Source organism: Bombina bombina, chromosome 3, assembly GCF_027579735.1.
Source record: "Bombina bombina isolate aBomBom1 chromosome 3, aBomBom1.pri, whole genome shotgun sequence".
Classification (NCBI taxonomy): domain Eukaryota; kingdom Metazoa; phylum Chordata; class Amphibia; order Anura; family Bombinatoridae; genus Bombina; species Bombina bombina.
The window spans coordinates 347,976,691-347,994,484 of record NC_069501.1 but is presented as its reverse complement, the minus strand read 5'-3'; positions in this window follow the sequence as shown (position 1 = coordinate 347,994,484).

Here is a 17,794-nt window from a genome sequence, read left to right as displayed (position 1 = left end):
TCCTAACGCAGCCCCATTGTTTTCTATGGGGAAACACTTCCTACGTCTGCACCTAACACTCTAACATGTACCCCGAGTCTAAACACCCCTAACCTTACACTTATTAACCCCTATTCTGCCGCCCCCGCTATCGCTGACCCCTGCATATTTTTTTTAACCCCTAATCTGCCGCTCCGTAAACCGCCGCAACCTACGTTATCCCTATGTACCCCTAATCTGCTGCCCTAACATCGCCGACCCCTATATTATATTTATTAACCCCTAATCTGCCCCCCTCAACGTCGCCGACACCTGCCTACACTTATTAACCCCTAATCTGCCGAGCGGACCGCACCGCTACTATAATAAAGTTATTAACCCCTAACCCGCCTCACTAACCCTATCATAAATAGTATTAACCCCTAATCTGCCCTCCCTAACATCGCCGACACCTAACTTCAATTATTAACCCCTAATCTGCCGAGCGGACCTCACCGCTATTCTAATAAATGTATTAACCCCTAAAGCTAAGTCTAACCCTAACACTAACACCCCCCTAACTTAAATATAATTTACATCTAACGAAATAAATTAACTCTTATTAAATAAATTATTCCTATTTAAAGCTAAATACTTACCTGTAAAATAAATCCTAATATAGCTACAATATAAATTATAATTATATTATAGCTATTTTAGGATTAATATTTATTTTACAGGCAACTTTGTAATTATTTTAACCAGGTACAATAGCTATTAAATAGTTAAGAACTATTTAATAGTTACCTAGTTAAAATAATAACAAATTTACCTGTAAAATAAATCCTAACCTAAGATATAATTAAACCTAACACTACCCTATCAATAAAATAATTAAATAAACTACCTACAATTACCTACAATTAACCTAACACTACACTATCAATAAATTAATTAAACACAATTCCTACAAATAAATACAATTAAATAAACTAGCTAAAGTACAAAAAATAAAAAAGAACTAAGTTACAAAAAATAAAAAAATATTTACAAACATAAGAAAAATATTACAACAATTTTAAACTAATTACACCTACTCTAAGCCCCCTAATAAAATAACAAACACCCCCAAAATAAAAAATTCCCTACCCTATTCTAAATTAAAAAAGTTACAAGCTCTTTTACCTTACCAGCCCTGAACAGGGCCCTTTGCGGGGCATGCCCCAAGAATTTCAGCTCTTTTGCCTGTAAAAGAATAAATACAATACCCCCCCCCCAACATTACAACCCACCACCCACATACCCCTAATCTAACACAAACCCCCCTTAAATAAACCTAACACTAAGCCCCTGAAGATCTTCCTACCTTGTCTTCACCATCCAGGTTCACCGATCCGTCCTGAAGAGCTCCTCCGATGTCCTGATCCAAGCCCAAGCGGGGGGCTGAAGAGGTCCATGATCCGGTCAAAGTCTTCATCCAAGCGGGGCAGAAGAGGATCTTCCATCCGATTGAAGTCATCATCCAGGCGGCATCTTCTATGGTCTTCCATCCGGAGCGAAGCGGCAGGATCCTGAAGACCTCCAGCGCGGAACATCCATCCGGACCGACGACTGAACGACGAATGACTGTTCCTTTAAGGGACGTCATCCAAGATGGCGTCCCTCGAATTCCGATTGGCTGATAGGATTCTATCAGCCAATCGGAATTAAGGTAGGAATTTTCTGATTGGCTGATGGAATCAGCCAATCAGAATCTAGTTCAATCCGATTGGCTGATCCAATCAGCCAATCAGATTGAGCTCGCATTCTATTGGCTGATCGGAACAGCCAATAGAATGCGAGCTCAATCTGATTGGCTGATTGGATCAGCCAATCGGATTGAACTTGATTCTGATTGGCTGATTCCATCAGCCAATCAGAAAATTCCTACCTTAATTCCGATTGGCTGATAGAATCCTATCAGCCAATCGGAATTTGAGGGACGCCATCTTGGATGACGTCCCTTAAAGGAACAGTCATTCGTCGTTCAGTCGTCGGTCCGGATGGATGTTCCGCGCTGGAGGTCTTCAGGATCCTGCCGCTTCGCTCCGGATGGAAGACCATAGAAGATGCCGCCTGGATGATGACTTCAATCGGATGGAAGATCCTCTTCTGCCCCGCTTGGATGAAGACTTTGACCGGATCATGGACCTCTTCAGCCCCCCGCTTGGGCTTGGATCAGGACATCGGAGGAGCTCTTCAGGACGGATCGGTGAACCTGGATGGTGAAGACAAGGTAGGAAGATCTTCAGGGGCTTAGTGTTAGGTTTATTTAAGGGGGGTTTGTGTTAGATTAGGGGTATGTGGGTGGTGGGTTGTAATGTTGGGGGGGGGGTATTGTATTTATTCTTTTACAGGCAAAAGAGCTGAAATTCTTGGGGCATGCCCCGCAAAGGGCCCTGTTCAGGGCTGGTAAGGTAAAAGAGCTTGTAACTTTTTTAATTTAGAATAGGGTAGGGAATTTTTTATTTTGGGGGTGTTTGTTATTTTATTAGGGGGCTTAGAGTAGGTGTAATTAGTTTAAAATTGTTGTAATATTTTTCTTATGTTTGTAAATATTTTTTTATTTTTTTGTAACTTAGTTCTTTTTTATTTTTTGTACTTTAGCTAGTTTATTTAATTGTATTTATTTGTAGGAATTGTGTTTAATTAATTTATTGATAGTGTAGTGTTAGGTTAATTGTAGGTAATTGTAGGTAGTTTATTTAATTATTTTATTGATAGGGTAGTGTTAGGTTTAATTATATCTTAGGTTAGGATTTATTTTACAGGTAAATTTGTTATTATTTTAACTAGGTAACTATTAAATAGTTCTTAACTATTTAATAGCTATTGTACCTGGTTAAAATAATTACAAAGTTGCCTGTAAAATAAATATTAATCCTAAAATAGCTATAATATAATTATAATTTATATTGTAGCTATATTAGGATTTATTTTACAGGTAAGTATTTAGCTTTAAATAGGAATCATTTATTTAATAAGAGTTAATTTATTTCGTTAGATGTAAATTATATTTAACTTAGGGGGGTGTTAGTGTTAGGGTTAGACTTAGCTTTAGGGGTTAATCCATTTATTATAGTAGCGGTGAGGTCCGCTCGGCAGATTAGGGGTTAATAATTGAAGTTAGGTGTCGGCGATATTAGGGAGGGCAGATTAGGGGGTTAATACTATTTATTATAGGGTTAGTGAGGCGGGTTAGGGGTTAATAACTTTATTATAGTAGCGCTCAGGTCCGCTCGGCAGATTAGGGGTTAATAAGTGTAGGCAGGTGTCGGCGACGTTGAGGGGGGCAGATTAGGGGTTAATAAATATAATATAGGGGTCGGCGGTGTTAGGGGCAGCAGATTAGGGGTACATAGGGATAACGTAGGTGGCGGCACTTTGCGGTCGGAAGATTAGGGGTTAATTATTTTAAGTAGCTGGCGGCGACGTTGTGGGGGGCAGGTTAGGGGTTAATAAATGTAATATAGGGGTCGGCGGGGTTAGGGGCAGCAGATTAGGGGTACATAAGTATAATGTAGGTGGCGGTCGGCAGATTAGGGGTTAAAAATTTTAATCGAGTGGCGGCGATGTGGGGGGACCTCGGTTTAGGGGTACATAGGTAGTTTATGGGTGTTAGTGTACTTTAGGGTACAGTAGTTAAGAGCTTTATGAACCGGCGTTAGCCAGAAAGCTCTTAACTCCTGCTATTTTCCGGCGGCTGGAGTTTTGTCGTTAGAGCTCTAACGCTCACTTCAGAAACGACTCTAAATACCGGCGTTAGAAAGATCCCATTGAAAAGATAGGATACGCAAATGGCGTAGGGGGATCTGCGGTATGGAAAAGTCGCGGCTGAAAAGTGAGCGTTAGACCCTTTAATCACTGACTCCAAATACCAGCGGGCGGCCAAAACCAGCGTTAGGAGCCTCTAACGCTGGTTTTGACGGCTACCGCCGAACTCCAAATCTAGGCCTATGAAAATTCTGCTCTCTGACACTGTTCCAAGTCTGTCAGTGCACAGCTCCGGGCCGCATGCCTACCGCTTCTTATGGCCAATCACCTCTGTATTCTGCCCGCCCACCCTCCCCTCCTACCTCTTCAGTGTGCACTTAGTGTACCGTAACCGTACCGGTCTGGTGGGCATCATACGTGGCTCCTTCACTTTAGAGGCAGTGTGAGACAGTCATGCGGTCAGGTGCCAGGCATCCCCCTCATGATTTCCCAGTTCCTGTTTAGAGAGACAGCACAGCAGTGAGTGACTCCACTGCTCCACACGTCACTGAGCAGTGAGCACAGATAGGCAGGCAGGTTTAGGCTGGCAGTCCCCAGTCCCACTAATGTTCACAAATGCCGGACTCTCTAATAAAAAATCTATGCATCTCTACATGTATTTCTTTGAATTTCAATAAAATTTAAAAAAAAAAAAAATTTTTTTTTTTTTGGTGTCACCCCCTGGAGGGTGTCACCCAGGTATGGCCCGCACCCCCCTAGTGACGCCACTGGCTCATGTTATATCCTTTATACACAATGCCTAACAGTAAGGTATTGAAATTATGTCTAGATGGTTACGTGAGCAAAACCAACTACTTCAGATACAAAAAAATCTATATATTTTTTCTACCACCATTTGGAAGCAAATAAGTGCTATTATCTCATGCTTACATAGCTTTCTACAGAGCATACAGTTGTATTCACAAGTTCCAGTATAGGTGGTGGTTTCAACAGGCAAATGCAGCTACTTCAAAAGATGAAATAAAGATAAAGAGGTTTTAGTAAACACTTTAATACACTCCAGCAAATAAAATAGATAATTGGAATCACTTTAAAGGAAACTTTTATAGTACAATGTCCCTTTAAGTATGTGTATTGTTTACATGGTCAGTCTCTATTTAAATATCTACTTGAATTTACAGAGCTGATGTACTGCAGTACTTATAGGTTAATAACTCATACTGATGCAAATCTTAGATGACAGTAACAAAAAAATTTTTTGAGGGAGGTTGCATGATTACACTTGAATCCAGATCAATATTAACTATATAACAAAGTAATTGCACAGTGGGCAACGTTCTAACCTTTCTCCTTATATTTTGCTTCCAAATATTCTCTAGTCCCTTTACTTTTATATGCAGTCAATTTACTAACAATGGATATTTGACTGGGCTTTAGAGAACTAGCTGCATAGTATAACCTTGAATATAAGGAAGCTGTAGAGGTTTGTGCATAAGATTGCCATGTCAGACATGTTTTCCTGGACGGTTATGAGTTACACATGCTGAAGGGTTAGCAGGGAACAACGTGTATTGTTCCTCTGGACAGCACTATCCTGGACAGTTAGGAGTTACACATACTGAAGGGTTAGCAGGGAGCAACATGTATTGCTCTTCTGGACAGCACTATCCTAGACAGTTATAAGTTACACATACTGAAGGGTTAACAGGGAGCAACATGTATTGTTCCTCTGGACAGCACTATCCTGGACAGTTGTGAGTTACACATGCTGAAGGGTTAGCAGGGAGCAACATGTATTGTTCCTCTGGACAGCACTATCCTGGACAGTTATAAGTTACACATGCTGAAGGGTTAGCAGGGAGCAACATGTATTGTTCCTCTGGACAGCACTATCCTGGACAGTTATAAGTTACACATGCTGAAGGGTTAGCAGGGAGCAACATGTATTGTTCCTCTGGACAGCACTATCCTGGACAGTTATGAGTTACACATGCTGAATTAACAGAATAACATACAATAACTATTTAAGTTTACAGTCCTTTCGTTGCACATGGATACTTCCAGCAGGATTGTGTACTTGTGTGAGGGAAACATCATAAATGCAATGATACCAGGAATATGAGTACTCAGTTTTCAGATCACATCATTGAGTGTTAGTGAAAGTACAAGATACCTGAAACAGAAGTCTATTTCTAAAAATGGTACAGGAAACTCCATAAAGAATTTTGGGAAATCTGAGGACAAATAGGAGAGGCAGTTGATTCTATATACAGTATGTGTACATAGTAACCTAGCAAGTAGACATGTGCACAGGCAAAAAATTGTTTCAGAGGAATTGTTCACCAAGAAAATGTTTTTTTTTTCTATATCCTCTAGTTTGTATTTGGATATCAACCTTTGTCAACACTGTAACTAATTTTGTGATTGAAAATATTTCATGTGTGATTTATTCAGGAGGTACATTTTTAAAAAGTTTAACATTTAAAGTGCAATTTTAAACAACTTTTCAATTTTCTTCCTTTCTCAAATTGCACAGTCTTTTTATATTCACACAATTAACAGCTCTTATTGAGCATGTGCAAGAGTTCATAATGTATATACATTTTGTGATTGGCTGTTGGCTGTCATATGATACAGGGGGTAGGAAATGTAAGCAAATTTTATTTTTTGCTTATCTTTGTGTATTACCCATCTGTGCTATTTATTGTAAATGTGTGCTTTGTGTATGAATTATTTTATGTTTGACATAGTAAAATAATAATTTTTATCATACTGAATGTATGGTTTGGCTATATAGCGCATATATTTTTAGCATTTTGGTTTTGTGTTGGGATTGGCTGCAGAGGAAAATCCTTGGTTCTAAGTTGCTTTTAAACCGCATTCTTGATTCCTGCTAGATATATTTTGTTAATTCTTGCTCTTATTTAATGTGTCCCCTTTTCCTGTAATTTAAATCTGAAAATGTTTCCTTTACTAAATTCCATTGAGTTTCTATAAAGTAATGGGTGCTGCCATGTTTGTTTTCTGTTTACCTCTCTCCCCTACTGAGGACAATTAGGGAAAGATACAAAAGAGGCAAATAAGGACATTGTGCAAACAAGACTGTGTAGGAGATAGGATTGTTAAAGGGACACTGAACCCACATTTTTTCTTTTGTGATTTGGATAAAGCATGCAATTTTAAGCAACTTTCTAATTTACTCCTATTTCTTCGTTCTCTTGCTATCTTTATTTGAAAAAGAAGGCATCTAAGCTTTTTTTGGTTTAGAACTCTGGACAGCACTTTTTTATTGGTGGATGAATTTATCCACCAATCAGCAAGAACAACCCAGGTTGTTCACCAAAAATGGGCCTTCATCTAAACTTACATTCTTGCATTTCAAATAAAGATACCAAGAGAATGAAGAAAATTTGATAACGGGAGTAAATTAGAAAATTGTTTAAAATTGCATGCTCTATCTGAATCACAAATGAAAAAATTGGGTTCAGTGTCCCTTTAAAGTAATTGTCTAACAGTGTTTCTCTGCAACCTTGTTTGTTTATTTATTTGCAGTCTGTTTGTGAGCTGAGCATGTGAAACACATTTATTGTTAAAGGGATATAAAACCCAAAAAATCATTTTATGATTTAGACAGAGCCTATAATATAAAAAGTTTTCAATTTACTTCTATTTTCAATTTTGCTTTGTTCCCTTAGTATTCTGGGGCACTACATGGCAGGAACTGGAGCACTACATGGCAGGAACTAGTGCTGCCATCTAGTGTTCTTGCAAATAAATAGCATTCTTGCAGAATTGCTGCCATATAGTACTCCAAAACACATCCATACTCCTAAGTTTATGTCCCTGCTTTTTAACAAAATATACCAAGAGAACAAAGAACATTTGATAATAGAAGTAAATTTTAAAATTGCATGCGCTATATGAATCACAGAATAAAAGATTTGGGTAGCATGTCCCTTTAACTCTGTAGGAATAAGAATAAACACTTCTATATTAAAATCAGGGTTAATGAGTCTTGTAAAATAAATGAATGAATAGTATTGTTTCTTGTGGCATAAGATTAAAGGTCATTTTGTATTTTTGGGGTGTGGTCATCACTGTGTCAGCCAATGCTCAGAAAACAACAAAACAACCACAGGTGTACCAGAATATAGGCCCTTTTGTGCATTCATTTGGCACATTTGTTAAAATGATGAATATTGGCTGCATTATTTCATTTGAGGTGTTGAATGCTTGCAGTGTATTCACCATTTATTTAAAAAACAAACAAAAAAAAACATTTTTCAGTTAAATAACTTTAACATTCAAATAATTGAATGTTAACAACTAGGGTTGCCACCTCAGCCATTTTTCCTGGACACTTATGAGTTATACATGCTGCAGGGTGTGTAGGGAGGAACAAGAATAGTGCTGCACAGAATCACTATTCTTATGCTGTCCCAGGGTGCAATTCATGTTCCCCTCTGCACACCCTGCAACATGTGTAACTCATAAGTGTCCAGGAAAACATCGATTCTGATACCCCAGGGGACCTCAGTGTCCTGAAAGCTTGTAACTGTATACATTATATATTAGCCATTATAGGTATCACCTGTTATTTTCTTACAAAATAATTTTTTCTTTCTTTGAATACACTGGCTAACAATTTTAATTGCTCAAATCCTAATATATATATTTGAATGTGATCATACAGAACGTTCTTTAGAATAATTTGAATGATAGAATAAATGTCAAGGTAAACATTCTACTATTTGAATATCAAGCTTCTGACATTTACCCATCCCTAGTATTTAGCATATAAAGAGTAAAACTGTAGGTTTATAAATATGAGATCATTTATTTTTTTTGAGATCTCACATAATAGTGAAGCTGAACTAACCCATTTTCATGTTTAATCGCTGTTTCCTTTCTTATTCTTCTTCAAAATATATTGTCTTGTGGATTTGCAATTAACTAATAATTTAGGTTTATCTTACAGTTTCCTTTTTTATCCTTTAATATATATGCTTACTATATTTTTGCTGCATTGGCGTTGTACAGGATTTTGGTTTTATGGAGAGATATGAGAGGTGAACCAGACAGGCCGGCAGGAATGTGATTGGTCAGCAGACTGCGGTATTTGCTGTTTCACAATGCTGACAACCAGTAATTCAACATATTCATGTCAATAAACCTCTGATTAAAAGCTCAACATACAGAACTAGGTAATTGTAGACTTTTAACATAATTAAAAGGATGAATATTTAAAATGGACTGATCTTCATAACAGTAAAAATCCCTCTATGAACATAGCTTACAGTTTAAATAATAATTAAAGGGGTATAGCATTAAAGTATTTTTATATACGTGCATGGTATATAGTAGTAATTAAAGGTAGACTAAAGTCAAAATTAAACTTTCATGTTTCAGATAGAGCATGCACTTTTAAACAACATTCTAATTAAGCAAATATCTAACTGGCTATTTGAAATTCAAATTAAGTTTTCAAATTAATTTATTGCATTGTCCATTTTTTATTAATCTGTGCAATATACAATTCTGCTGCATTTAATGGTTCTTTAAACACTGGATCACAAAATATCTGCATAAAAATATGTTTTAAAAGCATTTAAAATTTACAAATCTCTGCACATTATGTTAACAAAGTGACAATCAATAGTAATTCACTTGAGGGTAATTCAGGTACGACCTGAATTACCCTCCCGTATTTCTAAAAATTAAGCAGGATTTAGAAAAATGGGCAAAATGTAAACTATCTCTCATGGGCAAAATTAACTTAATAAAAATGTTACTATTTCCGAAACTTTTATATCTTATGCAAAACCTTCCTATTTTTGTTAAGAGAAAAGATTTAAAGGCATATAATCAAATGATGACCAAATTTTTATGGGGAGGAAAAAGAAGAGCTATCTCTCTTAAAAAATTGTGCTTTGATAGAATGAATGGAGGACTGGCAATGCCAGACATTGAGATATATAATTTAATCTGTGTTGGTAAAATAGCACTGGACTGGATAGTAAGAGCAAATTATTATTCCTCAATAGAAATAGAGGAAACATTGTGCTGCCTCTATTCCCCTATAGCTCTACTACATCTTCATGCTGATAAATCTCCCACAAAAATAAAGCAAATAAAACCAATATATAACGTAATAGTAGCATGGAATAAACTAAGTAAGCTCTTGGATTCTGACTTTTCATTTTCTAAATATCTACCCTTAGTAGGCAACCCCTGTTTTATACCAGCACTAAATTCTAAAATCTTTAATGAGTGGTCAATGTACAACAGTTGTTGGACCAAACCACAAGAAATTGTAAAAGTTTTGAAATATTAAAACACGAATTTGGATTAATAAATAAAGAATTCTATGCATACTTACAAGTGCGCCATTACCTGCAACAATTAATATCTAATAACTTGATAGCAGGAACATTGGATATTCTAGAGCCTGCTTTAAAACTATTTAATTCTGGGAAATACGCAATCTCCCTATTCTATAAGATAGTTGTATCCTCATTGGGCACAAGAAACTTAAACTCTATAGCTAATAACTGGCAAACTTATCCGGAAATAATTAAAGAAAGCTTTAAGGCTTTAGATTTAGCAATAGCAACAATATCCACTTCCTGGAGAGAAACTCATACAAAACTTATTAATAAAGCCTACATCACTCCGGCAGTAAAGGCTATTTGGTCAGCAATAGGAATACACTGCCCTAAATGTAAGAGGCTAAGAGTAAACTTGCACCACTATTTCTGGGAATTTTCGAAGATCAAAAGATTTTGGCTCATACCTGGCTTAATAGAATTAACTCCACTAATATACAAATTTCAGAAGAAATTATCATCTTCTTTGCTAAGGAAGGATACTCTTTTAAGAATGTACGACAGCTAAATAGTATAATTATAACAGGCAGATTGCTGATTCTAAAATATTGGAAATCTAATAAAGCTCCCAGCCTGAGAGAACTTAAACAAAAAATATATAATCAAATTATCCTTGAACAGATGGATATCTCGGTTAGCTCTGAAGCTCTTATAAATAGGTTTTTTAAAAAATGGAAAAATATAATTTTAGACCTTTCAGAAGACAATCAGAGACAGCTCATTGCACCATTCAGGGGGACCATTTTTCTTGAAACAGCAATTATAAATAACGAATTCCCTAAATAAGGAGGTAATAAGACAGGAAATTGAGGAGGGAGGGGGTACCCTTTTTTTTTTTTTTTTCTCTTTGTTTTGTTTTCATTCTTTTCTCTTTTTCTGTTTTTCTTTCTTTTTTATTCCTTGTTTGTTTGGTTTTATAAAATTTAATTAAAAAAAAAATCAACAGTATAAGAATACTCTAAGAGGAGAGTGCCTGGTTCTAGATAAGACTTAAAGCTCAGTGTTTAAAGAAGAGGCTTTAAACCCAGATCTTCCGCTATGAATTTTTTTTTTCTTCCTCTTTATTGCATGTTTATTTTGTGTCGAATTTTTTGTGAGAAAAATCAATGTATTATTTTTATGAATAACTTCACTATGTTAATGGAATAGAAAAATGTGAATCTAATGTAACCTATTTCTGTGATAATAACAGGTGTTGTTTTTGTTTTGACAATTTTGTTTATACTGTTGGATTATAAATAAATAAATAAAAAAAAAATAGTAATTCACTTGAAAATCTTGGTAAGTAAGTTATCTTGTCTCCCTTGACTATGAACAATTTGGAGTAGCAATATTTGAGCTTTTGCACAGCTTTAAGCAATTACTGTGTAATATGTAGCTGGGGCAGGTATAATTTTAGCTACAGCCTCTCTAGTAAATGTAAAACAACTTTGCAATATAATTTAATGATTTTTTTCACCCACTTTCATGTAATTTTACTCTGAATATTGAGGATTTTCTAGTTTTTGACCAGCAAAGAAGATAAAACAACAGAACTTTTGCTAACACAATGACTGTGGCTAGTTGTGTCTTCTCCAGAGTGGCTCCTCCAAACAAGGCAAGTGGTGGGTGGGGTTTGGTTATTGTAAACAATTGCAGCTAACAAGGTGTTAACACCTTAAAGGGACATAAAACAAGTTGAGATAGAGACAAAATATAATAATATGTACATGAATTAGTTTACATGCAAATTTATACTGCAGTGCCTCGCCATTAACTCTTTTTTTTACGTTTTAGAATAGTAAAGCTCTAACTCCTCCCATACAATTCCTTCTATGGCTGTATCTATATCTATTGTTTTGGTAGAATGCAAAAGTGCATAGGGATTATCTGCTGGAGCATGCCTAGAAGCTGTGAACTCAGTTGAAATACAATGCCTGTGTCTAAACACTGATGAAGGGGGTGGAGCACAGTGTCCAGACAGCTTAGCTATGTAATTCATTTTGCTTATTTTTGAAAATTATTTTAAAATACTTCCCAACAATTTTTAAACAATTTTTTATGCAACCTATTTTTACTTAATTAGCCCTTTTAGGATATGCACAGATCTCAACATGTTTTATGGCACTTTAATGACCAGGAAGTACCCTGTACATCACATGTCCTAAGGGGAGTTTGGTCCTGTAATAGTGCGGGTCTCACAGAAAGTGACAAGACTGTGCTATTACAACATGCCTCCCTCCTGGACTTCCATTACATATGCAGCGTCGCCCGCAAAATCATCCGCCGCCAGTTTTTACGCGATTTTGGTATTACATATACGGCGTAGCATACAAGTTATATTTCACCCGTCGCTCGCAATTATTACTCCCATAGACTAACATGGGACCGCGTCGTAAATCGGTATCCAAGATCCAGCGCAAGGCCTTAAGTGGCGAAAATGGAGATATCTTACTCCATTTTTACCTCGCCATAAAAGGCAGCCGTAGCAGGCCTTGATCTGAGTACGGGAGCACGGTAACTCCAGAAAATGCCTGCAAAAATAAACTAACACTTAACGCATGCGCAATGTCTATCTACCTGTCAACCGCAATCCCCCACCGCAATCGCTAATAAAGTCTATTAACCCCTATATCCGCCAACCCCAACATCGCAAACTGCCTCTTAAAATGATTAACCCCTAATCCGCCATTAACCCACAATGCAATAAACCTATTCAAGTATTAACCCCTAAACTGCCATAGCCCACATAGCCTATTAAATGTATTAACCCCTAATCTGCCGCCGCCAACGTCGCCACCACTATAATAAAGTTATTAACCCCTAAACTTAAGTCTAACCCTAACCCTAACACCCCCCTAACTTAATTATTATTTAAATAAATCTAAATAAATTTACTATTATTAACTAAATTATTCCTATTTAAAACTAAATACTTACCTATAAAATAAACCCTAAGATAGCTACAATATAATTAATAATTACATTGTAGCTATTTTAGGATTTATTTTTATTTTACAGGCAACTTTGTATTTATTTTAACTATGTACAATAGTTATTAAATAGTTATAAACTATTTAATAGCTACCTAGTTAAAATAAATACAAAATTACCTGTAAAATAAATCCTAACCTAAGTTACAATTACACCTAACACTACACTAACATTAAATAAATTAAAATTAAATAACTACAATTACCTAAAATTAAATACAATTGAATAAAATAAACTACAAAAAAAACAAACACTAAATTACAGAAAATAAAAAAAATTACAAGAAGTTTAAACTAATTACACCTAATCTAAGCCCCCTAATAAAATAAAAAGCCCCCCAAAATAATAAAATTCCCTACCCTATACTAAATTACAAATAGCCCTTAAAAGGGCTTTTTGCAGGGCATTGCCCGAAAGTAATCAGCTCTTTTACCTGTAAAAAAATAAATACAACCCCCCCAACATTAAAACCCACCACCCACACACCCAACCTTACTCTAAAACCCACCCAATCCCCCCTTAAAAAAACCTAACACTACCCCCTTGAAGATCACCCTACCTTGAGCCGTCTTCACCCAGCCGGGCCGAAGTCTTCATCCGATCCAGCCAGAAGTCTTCATCGAATCCGAGCAGAAGAGGTCCTCCAGATGGGCAGAAGTCTTCATCCAAGCGGCATCTTCTATCTTCTTCCATCCGGAGCGGAGCGGGTCGATTTTGAAGACATCCGACGCGGAGTATCCTCTTCGTTCGACGTCCAACTGAAGAATAAAGGTTCCTTTAAATGATGTCATCCAAGATGGCGTCCCTTCAATTCTGATTGGCTGATAGAATTCTATCAGCCAATTGGAATTAAGGTAGGGAAAATCCTATTGGCTGATGCAATCAGCCAATAGGATTGAGCTTGCATTCTATTGGCTGATTGGAACAGCCAATAGAATGCAAGGTCAATCCTATTGGCTGATTGGATCAGCCAATCGGATTGAAGTTCAATCCTATTGGTTGGATCAGCCAATCGGATTGAACTTCAATCCGATTGGCTGATTGGGTTTATTTTATAGGTAAGTATTTTGTTTTAAATAGGAATAATTTAGTTAATAATAGTAAATTTATTTAGACTTATTTAAATAATATTTAAGTTAGGGGGGTGTTAGGGTCAGGGTTAAACTTAGGTTTAGGGGTTAATACTTGATTGCGTTGTGGGTTAATGGCGGATTAAGGGTTAATAGTTTTAACAGGTAGTTTGCGATGTTGGGGTTGGCGGATTTAGGGGTTAATAATTTAGTTATTACTTGTGGTGTGTGCACAGGGGTGTGTGCATTGGTAACAGGGGTGTGTGCATTGGTAACAGGGCTGTGTACTTTTTAACAATAGCATATGTTCACATTTTCAAAGTGAACATTTTATAAGTGAGGCATTAATTTTTAAGAATTATACAAGAATTACACTCAACACTCTCCACACTGCTGGTTACTAACTATCAAACTGCCTACTGACATCTGCTAAGGAATGCTGAGTTAACCTACTGTCTCTTCTGCTTTCAGGTACGTGAACTCAGGCCCTGCACTGAAATCTTGCTATTTCCTGCTTTTCTGTCATTTTACAACAAATCCCTCTTTTTGGTACGTGAACTCAGGCCCTGCACTGAAATCTTGCTATTTCCTGCTTTTCTGTCATTTTACAACAAATCCCTCTTTTTGGTACGTGAACTCAGGCCCTGCACTGAAATCTTGCTATTTCCTGCTTTTCTGTCATTTTACAACAAATCCCTCTTTTTGGTACGTGAACTCAGGGCTGTGTACTTTTTAACAATAGCATATGTTCACATTTTCAAAGTGAACATTTTATAAGTGAGGCATTAATTTTTAAGAATTATACAAGAATTACACTCAACACTCTCCACACTGCTGGTTACTAACTATCAAACTGCCTACTGACATCTGCTAAGGAATGCTGAGTTAACCTACTGTCTCTTCTGCTTTCAGGTACGTGAACTCAGGCCCTGCACTGAAATCTTGCTATTTCCTGCTTTTCTGTCATTTTACAACAAATCCCTCTTTTTGGTACGTGAACTCAGGCCCTGCACTGAAATATTGCTATTTCCTGCTTTTCTGTCAATTTACAACAAATCCCTCTTTTTGGTACGTGAACTCAGGCCCTGCACTGAAATATTGCTATTTCCTGCTTTTCTGTCATTTTACAACAAATCCCTCTGTGTGTGTGTGTGTGTATATATATATATTGAGCAATTTAATTTAGTCTGTTAAAATTAAGTCCTGCATTTTTTTTAATGGTTTTTCCCAATGTCTCAATTCTAATGTCTAGTTAATTGCCATGTGATGCTCACTCCTTATCAATACTTGCTATAAAATTTATAGTTTTCTTATGTCACAGTTTTAACCCCCTCCAAATTTTATTGTCTGTTTACTTAACTCATCTCACCCTGACCAGATTCTAACATTCCAATTGGCCTTACCAACTGTCTTTGATTAGCAATTAAGTAAATTTAGTGGACTCAGCTGACTGCCCTACCTGTATATATTTCAGACTAGCTTGGGGAAGTGCATTGCACAGGGGTGTGTGCATTGGTAACAGGGCTGTGTACTTTTTAACAATAGCATATGTTCACATTTTCAAAGTGAACATTTTATAAGTGAGGCATTAATTTTTAAGAATTATACAAGAATTAAGTGAACATTTTATAAGTGAGGCATTCATTTTTAAGAATTATACAAGAATTAAGTGAACATTTTATAAGTGAGGCATTAATTTTTAAGAATTATACAAGAATTAAGTGAACATTTTATAAGTGAGGCATTAATTTTTAAGAATTATACAAGAATTAAGTGAACATTTTATAAGTGAGGCATTAATTTTTAAGAATTATACAAGAATTAAGTGAACATTTTATAAGTGAGGCATTAATTTTTAAGAATTATACAAGAATTGGACAAGGATTGGGCAAGGGGCAAGACACAAGGCAAGTACTCTTGTATTACTATGTTTTATGTATATCATTGTATCCTTTTGCAAGTGCTGCTGTAACACTGTGTCTTATGTGTTTACTTGGTTCCCACTTTCAGAATAATGCTCAATATCTTCATATTCCTTTTTTCTACATCTTGTCTCTACAACAAACTACATTACTCTCTTACTCCTTCTCCCTCTCCACCTGCACTGTTCATTAGCCCATCTCTCTTTTACTCACCTTACTTTTGTACTCATGAACTCTACTTATTCCTAAATACTCTCTCTCCCCCTGCACTTCAGTTAAACAACAGTCTCACTACTGCAAATCTACTTCTCATCTCATGTCACTCTCCCTCTTGCTCATACTAGCTGCTGGCGACATCTCCCCTAATCCTGGTCCCTCACAACCTCCTAACCTTTCACATCCTTGTGTGCCTTTCAATAGACTTCATAAATTAAACTCTGGTAACCTTAATTGCATTCCTCTTACATCTAAAAACCCCTCCCCCTTCACTTGTGCACTCTTGAACTCTCGCTCTGTTTGCAACAAGCTAACCTCTATCCATGATCTCTGTATCTCCCACTCTCTTAACCTTCTGGCTCATACAGAAACCTGGCTCTCTACCTCAGACAAAGCATCCACTGCTGCACTGTCACATGGGGGTCTCCATTTCAGCCACACTCCTAGGTCTGGCAATAGACAAGGAGGTGGTGTCGGTATTTTACTTTCCTCTCGTTGCACCTTCCAACAAATACAGCCCTTCTCTTCACTCACATTTTCTTCATTTGAAGCACACATGAGTCGGTTATTCTATCCCCTCTCTATACGTGTTGCAGTCATATACCACCCCCCTGGCTCCCCAACTCAATTTTTAGATCACTTTGCTGCCTGGCTTCCTTATTTCCTTTCCTCAGACACCCCTGCCCTCATTCTTGGCGACTTCAACATCCCCCTTAACAATCCCACTGCCTCATCTGCTAAACAACTTCTGCAACTCGCTTCCTCTTTTGGTCTGTCACAATGGACTGATTCTCCCACTCACAAAGATGGTCACTCCCTTGACCTGATCTTTAGCTATCGATGCACTCTCTCAAACTTCTCAAACTCCCCTTTTCCGCTTTCTGACCACCATCTCCTTACCTGCAACATATCATCCCTTCCTACAACTCTCCCACCTTCTACTCCTCACAACAAACTTCACAGAAGTATTAGGTCTTTAGATCAGCAACAACTTGCTAATTCCCTTCAACCGCTCCTCTCATCCTTCTCCTCCTTTTCCTGCCCTGAACAATCTATCTGCCACTATAATTCCACCCTTATATCCGTCCTTGACAATCTCGCCCCTCTTACCACTGCTAGGAAATCACACACTCATCCCCAGCCCTGGCATACTCCTCTGACACGGTAACTACGCAGATGTTCCCGTACTGCTGAACGGCATTGGAGAAAATCACGGAGTTCAGCTGATTTTCTGCATTACAAATTCATCTTGAACTCCTACTACTCTGCCCCTAATCTCCACAAGCAACACTACTTCTCTACTCTTATCTCTAATCTTTCTTCAAACCCAAAACGTCTGTTCTCCACTTTCAATACTCTCCTCCGCCCTCCCCCACTTCCTAATACAACTTCTCTGTCAGCTCAAGACTTTGCCAGTCACTTCATTAACAAAATTGATTCCATCAGACATGAAATCAGCTCTCAACACAATTCCATTCTCTCCCCCCCTCAAATACTCTCACTCAACCACAACCCT